Consider the following 7,526-nt stretch of genomic DNA (forward strand, 5'->3'; position numbering starts at 1 on the left):
CCAGGTAATGCCACTTCCATTTTGGGTAGAACATCTGTCCCCAATCTGGTGCCCTCCAGATGTTTGGGACTTCAGTTCCCATCACCCACAGCCAACATGTGTCACAGTGGTGTGGAATGCTGGGAGTGGTAGTCCAAACCATCTGGAGGGCAGCAGGTTGGCAAGGCTAGTGCAGCCAATATAGACCTAGATGAACCCTTGCACTGACTTGGTAGAAGGCAGCTTCCAAAGTTCCTCTATAATGTGAGATCACCTGGTGAAGTCCAGTGAGTAAGAAGCCGGATAGGTGTTTCTTGGCAGCACACTGTTTAGGGCGCTAATTCCATGAATCACATTCTTTTTGAACTCCCAAGATTTTTTTTTCATGGGTAATCAGGATTCCCCATAAAAGGAAAGAGGAAGTCACTGTTGCTAATTGATGACTCAGGATTTTAAAGAGGAGTGTTTTAACATCCAACTTTTTGAAGCAGGATTCATGGTACGAAGCCATACAAACCGAATATTTACGCAGTTTCTTCTTTTAAAACAACAACCATAAAAAACTGCACAAAGAGGAGTCTCGTCCACTTAGTCCTATCAGGCAGTTTCATCAATACAAAATTCTTTCTACAGACCAAACTACATATTACACAGATATGCATATTATTTATTTATTTATTTATTTAAAACATTTATATCCCGCCCTACATCATTAAGATCTCAGAGTGGCATACAGATAAAAACATACAGTATAAAACAATAAATACGTCTGATGTCTCCAAGGCAGAATTGGTAAAACACTACACTGTACTGCTTTCGTCGCCAGCTGAAGACCTTTTTATTCTCTCAATATTTTAACGCTTAATTTTAAATTAAATTTAAATCTTACTGTTTTAACTCTGTATTTTAATCTTATATCAATTTTGCTGTGTGGTTTTATCCTGGTTGTGCTTTTTATACTGTATTTTGTAATTGTGCTTTTAACCTGTTGGTTGTTTTATTGTGGTTTTAATTTTTGTGAACCGCCCAGAGAGCTTTGGCTATTGGGCGGTATAAAAATGTAATAAATAAATAAATAAATAAATATACACAGTTAAAAACAAATTAAACCATGATCCAAGTTAAAACAATATATAATTTAAAAGCAATAAAAGCAGTTAAAACAGTTAAAACAATGTGCCATATAGCAAAGCCCCAGGAGGAGAGGTTTTAAAAATGAAAAACATTCTTGAGAGGCTATGGTTTTCAGTGGAGCGACAACAGCAAAAGGTATTTAAACCTCTCCCTGTACCTGTTGTTTTTTGTGTGAAAATATCTCCTCCAGTAGCTTCCTGATACAGCTTTCCAACCTCACAAAGCTGCTTTTCACTTTAGGAAAAAAAAAGTTCTGGATTTGTTACACCTGTCTATAGGCAGCATGTACTTTGCCCATTATAGGAACTCACCTAAACATGAGATTCTTTAAACAGGGGCAGTTCTACACCAAGCAGGATATAACACTTTGAAAACGGTTTGAAGACTGTATATGGAGTGTGTCCTGGGCCTCAACAGTTGTCACTACTGTTATAAACCATTTTAAAGCAGTAGTGTAGATGCTGCCCAAGTGTTTTATAGCAGCATGCTTGTGACTGGCCACTCACGGATGTTCATGGGCCATTTTGACAATGCCATCTGCCTCCTGCACGTCTCCTGCTACATTCCCCGGTTTTAGCGGGGGAAACTAAAACTCAGAAAACCCAACTCTTCTGAGATATATAGATATTTGTCGGGTTTTCCTGCCATGTACAGGCAAAGTTGTGCTATAAAACGCCCACTAGAGCCTGCTGTCCCATTGCATTGTATTGGGCATGTGGTCGCTGGAAAACAGGAAGCAGAGCCACAGTAAAGGAATGCAATTCCCCCTGACTGAAGGACCTCATCGTTCTTGATCCTTACACCCATTATGACATGTTCATTAAAGTCAGATAAATAACAGATAAACATTTTTCAGATGGTTAATACTGTTATCAGCAACAGCATCCAAATGTCTATTAATAGGATTGCAAACTCTCCCAACTCCTTGAGGGCTACGTGACAGGCAACGTTTCAACAGAACTTGCCTTTTCCTAGCAAGCATATGGTGTGATTGGTACAGGGTGGTAGTGAAATTTGCCTGTTGAGTATCTACCTATTATGCAGTTTTTAAAGGAGAAATGGGTAGCAATCACTAGCCATTACAATCCCTGACAGTGAAGAAAGAATTTTGCAGCATCAGATTTTAATCTAATCCATTCCTGAACAAGGGAAATGTGATATGCTTGCAAGAACAATGTAGGAAGGAAATGGAAGATACTGACACACGCTATATATTTATTGCCTGTTTCCTATATAATTTCCCCTACACATTTCTCCATTCTTCTCCTTGCCCATTCTTTCCAGTTCCCTCTTTGTGGCTTTCCCCACTTTTCCTTCCTTTTGTCCATTGTATTTCTGTTTAATTTATTGGACTTGCCATCTCTGAATAATCCTTCATCTCACTCTTTAAATGATCCTAAACATCTTCACATTCTCTCTTTCTTAGGGTGATTGTTCCAGAGTTCCACTCAAAAACAAGATTTTACTGCATAGAACCCAAAGCCTTTGCAGATAATTCATCCATCTATTACGTAAATAAACCATCAAACATAATAATATCCATTAATAAATATTAATACAATTGGTCAAGATGAAAATACTATAATTAAACATCAGTATCAGAGATAATTGTTAGCTAGGCTTATCAATCAATAACCTATGCAGTTCAACCAATAACAGAATTGGTTTTTTAAAAAAACAACCCAGTCATTTTCTTAGCCACTATGGTAAACAATGCCATCACATAGGTAATTTGAAACTGATTATTCATTAAATATTTAATCACAATATCTTGTGGTGTTTTATCCAAATACTAATTTCTAACAGGCATTTTCCCTTGGATAGGCTTATTATGTCCCAAATAATAAATAGTGAATTATAGCTTCAGTTTGGTTGCATCCACAAAGGAACCACCAGGCTTCATGTACATTCATTATTATTTTTTAAAGTAACTATCAGGCTTCATGGTACAGTTCAGGTATATTAATTTCGCTGCACTGCTGTCTTAGATGCATTTGGGAAGAACAAAGTAATTGAAAAACTGCCTCTAGGTGGGATGTTTAGGACCCACATTCATTCTCAACCCCCGTGTCCTAATCAATGACCTTTCATGATCTGACAGCTTACGCTTTGAAACTGTGAAACTCTCCTTGCTAAGTGATGCTAATGAAATCCTCCTTGCTAGATGATAGTGTGTATATCACACATTAGCTAGGATACCTTGAAATGTGTTTCTGTACTTTGCCGTAACATGCCTTCATCCTTGTTTATACACGTATATCCTTCACACAATGGGGGCTTAGATACAACTGAACAAACTGGTTTGCCCATACAGGGGCGTCGAGTTTTAATAACTTAAAAGATAGAACCAGGGCCAATCTACATGGGTGATTTAGTGCAGAGCGAGAGCACATTATAGTTGTTCATGACACAGGACTTTGTCAGCATTCTGCAGCAACTTCCCTCTCAAAAAGGTGCATTTTCGCAAAGTCGTTTTACTGCAACTTTTCCTTAAATGTGGCTCCCGCATGGTTCCACTGCTGTGTGCCCCATTCCTCCAAATTAAATCCTGCATACTGGGCATGCCTAGGGGTGTGTCTGTGACTTGGCTGTGACCTTTAGCTCCATCCAACAAGCATTTTATTGCACACTCATTACTTGGCTCTCACAGATTTTTCGCAGGTCCCTCACATGGCGTTGTCTGCCTCTCACACGCCTTCTGCCCCTTCTGGCCTCCCTTGTGCCACAAGAAAAACCAGAAAAAGTCCGGTTGCTGCTTTCTCCTGGCAAGGATCTACACTACTGATTGATAATGGTTTGTAGCAGTTTTAACAACTGTTCAGGCCCAGGACACATTACATATACTGTTTTCAAAGTGTTATATCCTGCTTGCTGTAGATCTGGTCCTGCTGTGTATGGGAGAAGCAGCATGATTACAACGCCCAACTGAATGGGCCACATGCTCCTTGTTTACTTCTTGTTTTCAAAAGCAGGAGCGGAGAAGCCACGGTAGCCAGCATTTTTTCCCAGGTGTGATGGAGCTTTTGGTCAGGAGGTGTTTTTCTGTTGTGTCACTGTCATGTGTGCGCCATCCCCCCTTTCCTGTTTTCCCTCCCATTCACAGTAGCGTACTTTGGACCCAGGGTTCATTTCCTGCTTCACTTAGTACTATTTTGCAGTAGTGCTATTCTACTCTTTGCTGCTGCACTATTTCACAGTTTGCTGTTGTGCACTTTTGAGATAGGGCACTTTGGGCTTTCCCATTCCAATTTCTATTTTTACTTTGCACTATATTTCCCAGTTGCACTATTTTGGTTTCAAGGGCCAGGTTAGAACTTTTCTGATTCACTTTCTTTACCTTGCTGCTATATTATATACCACTCTCTATAGAAAAGCTACAAATTGGAATAAACTTCTTAGATATGAACATCCTAAACATATCAGAGAAAATATTCGATATGGCCAATTCATAAGAATTAAGAGAAATTGTATGAGAGACTCAGATTACAAAAAAAGAATCTGAGAATTTACATTGCGCATGTCTACAGAGGGGCTACTCAGAAGAAATGATACAGAGAACTAGAAGGAGGGTGGACAACACCAATAGAAGCTCCCTTCTGGTATCTAAACAAAGGAGATTCAACAACAGAATAGTATGTAGCTTACCCTTTCATAACAGCAGTACATCTTTAAGATACTCTATAAATAAATATTGGTACCTAGTGAAAGACATAGTGGGGTGTAAAGAAAAAACCTTACATGGCCTATAAAAGAACTAGGAATATAGGTGATTAGGTAGTCAGGAGTGACACATCAAAACAAACTATTAACAATGACAGACAATCTCTCTTACCAGGACTAGGACCTCCTGTAAGACATTTTCCCTGTGGTCATTGCAAATACTGTGAACGTTGTTTGAAACTAAAACATTTTGTGAATCCAACAGATGGGCAAGAATACACATAACACTAAAGGATTTCATAACATGTGATACTAAATTTGTTGTATGTGGCATACTACCACAAGGAATCTTAAGATCATATTAGCAATATTAAACCTGAAATCACAGGAGCACCACTAGTACAACACTGGGAAGATAAATCTCATAAGATAAGAGATCTCTCACTTTGGGCAATAGAAACAGTAAAGAAAAAGACTGATAGAATCTTTTTGGAGAGGGAGGCAAAGCGGATTCTCAGGTTAAATACAGTTACTCCCTTCGGCCTTAATATCTCTCTTGATCGTACTGCTTTGCAAAACAGCTGTTTCCAATCATTCGCTGTGGGTTTAAATACCCTGCAGTCAGCAAAGAGTAGGGGGGTCCATATAAGAATGGATATCTCACTTTTGTTTGTGTAAGTGTGTTTACTTTCATATATGTGATAAGGTAGAAATAATCTTTATGTTTTGGGCCTCTTACTATTGTGTTTTTAAAGAAGTTTCTTTTAAAGTTTCCTTTATTTTTTTTTATTTGTAACCATTTACAATAACTTACTGAAAGAAATATTGTAATTGATAATGATCTTTTTGTCTTTGTGTATGTATTCTAGACTACCCTGAGGAAGGACCTTAGAGTCCAAAACGTGCTGGTAATTATTTTCAATAAACCACATCTTTGTTTTCACCCCTTTGCCTTTGGCTTTTTTGGCTTCCTTCTTTGGCTTTTGCTGCTTCATAGTTGCCTACTCTTGTTTTAGGACCTCTAAGAACTTTTCCTTTGCAGCTACTTCACTGCTACTTAAATGGCGGTAGCAGAGTCATTCAGCAAGGGCCGGGGGGGGGGGGGGAATCATGAAAACGTGTTGAAATTATCAATCTCAACATGTACAGGGTAGTGACTTATTCTCCACCATTGCAATGGCTAAGACTGTGGGGAACAGAGAGTTCAATAACACATCTCTGGTGCTATGGCAGCATGCAGGTTTGCATCAATGTAACCATTCCAGAAGCAGAGCACACTTCTGAAGACAAATGATGGACGTGAGGGGGGAGATGTGGGGTAAACTACAGGGGCATAATTCATCTCTTCCATTGCCATTCCCTGAGTAGGGCAGCAGGGAGAAATGTGGGGAGCAAGTTTTGCTCATTCATTGAGCAGCATCTACGCTGTTGATGACGTTCAATGCTACTTGTAGGATTCCACCCACCCAACCCAGAAATGCCATTTGACCAGCGGAAGCAGTTTTTTATGGAATGTATGCTCTGCTTTTCTTGCTTCATGTGTGGCTATTGGGCCAAGCCTGGACCAAATTTCATGAAAATCTGGATATAAGCAGAAAATGCTTCTGATCCCGGCTCTGTGTAGTTGGGCCCACAATGACATGTTGAAACTGAATACAGCCTATTATTCCTATTCTCAATTTCAAGAGAACAGTAAGGGATGGAGAATATTATTTCCAGAAAAACTCTTGAGTGATGTTATTGATCCATAACTGCCACCCATGATGTATGTCTTAGCCTAGTTCTCTGCTGAACAGTGAATTGTGAGGCACGCTGGCCGGCAGCGAAGGGAGACAGGCTGGTGGAGAGTGGTGGGGTGGTACAGCCACCACAGCAGCACAGACCCAGCAGCAGCATGTCCTTCCCAGGAGGGGATTGCTGAGCCAATCAGTGTGATGACAAGTGTAGCCAAAGAGGCAGACTCAGCAGAGTTTAATCTCTCCTTTGTTAAATCTCTCTGCCTCCAGTTCAGCCTCAGGCAGTCCTCCCATGTGGCTCCAGGACTGCATTTACTGGCTTCCCCACCCACCCACTCCTGGTAGTAAGATGTCTTGCAGTGGCAGAAGTAGTCACCAGTTAATAGGGCTGGGAAGGAATTTTACCTGCACAGCAATTGGCAAAGACTGCGCAAGGTTTCTGCCTTCCCCATTGCAAGATTAACTCTATTGTAAATAAATTGATCTGGACTATCAGTATATTCTGTGTGGATGCTTCATTTTATAACATTTGTCACAACTTACGTAGGTGTGATAGGCATTGGGCTGGATACATTGGTGAGGGGGAGCAGGATTGACCTCTCTGCTCCCCCACGGTGAGGATTCCCATGAGGGATCTCGGGGATGTGGCACCAAGACCAGACCTGGTCCCAAGGACACGGTAGAATCATCTGAGGCCCGCTGTAATGAATTTGCTAGGCACTTCCAGAATAAAATCTTTTGCATCCGCCAGGACTTAGACTCCAGTGTTATAGCAGGTGAATCTAGTGAGGTGTCCAGAGTACAGTCTTGTCCTGTAATCTTGGATGAGTTTCAGTTGGTACAGCTTGAGGATGTGGACAAGGTGCTTGGACAGGTCCGCGCAACCACCTCTGTACTGGATCCTTGCCCCTCTTGGCTAATAAAAGCTAGTAGGGATGGAACAGCCGGCTGGGCCAAGGAGGTGATTAATGCCTCTCTACGAGAGGGAGTGGTCCCAGACCGTCTGAAAGAGGCGGT

This window comes from Elgaria multicarinata, chromosome 8 (genome assembly GCF_023053635.1).
Source record: "Elgaria multicarinata webbii isolate HBS135686 ecotype San Diego chromosome 8, rElgMul1.1.pri, whole genome shotgun sequence".
Taxonomy (NCBI): Eukaryota; Metazoa; Chordata; class Lepidosauria; order Squamata; family Anguidae; genus Elgaria; species Elgaria multicarinata.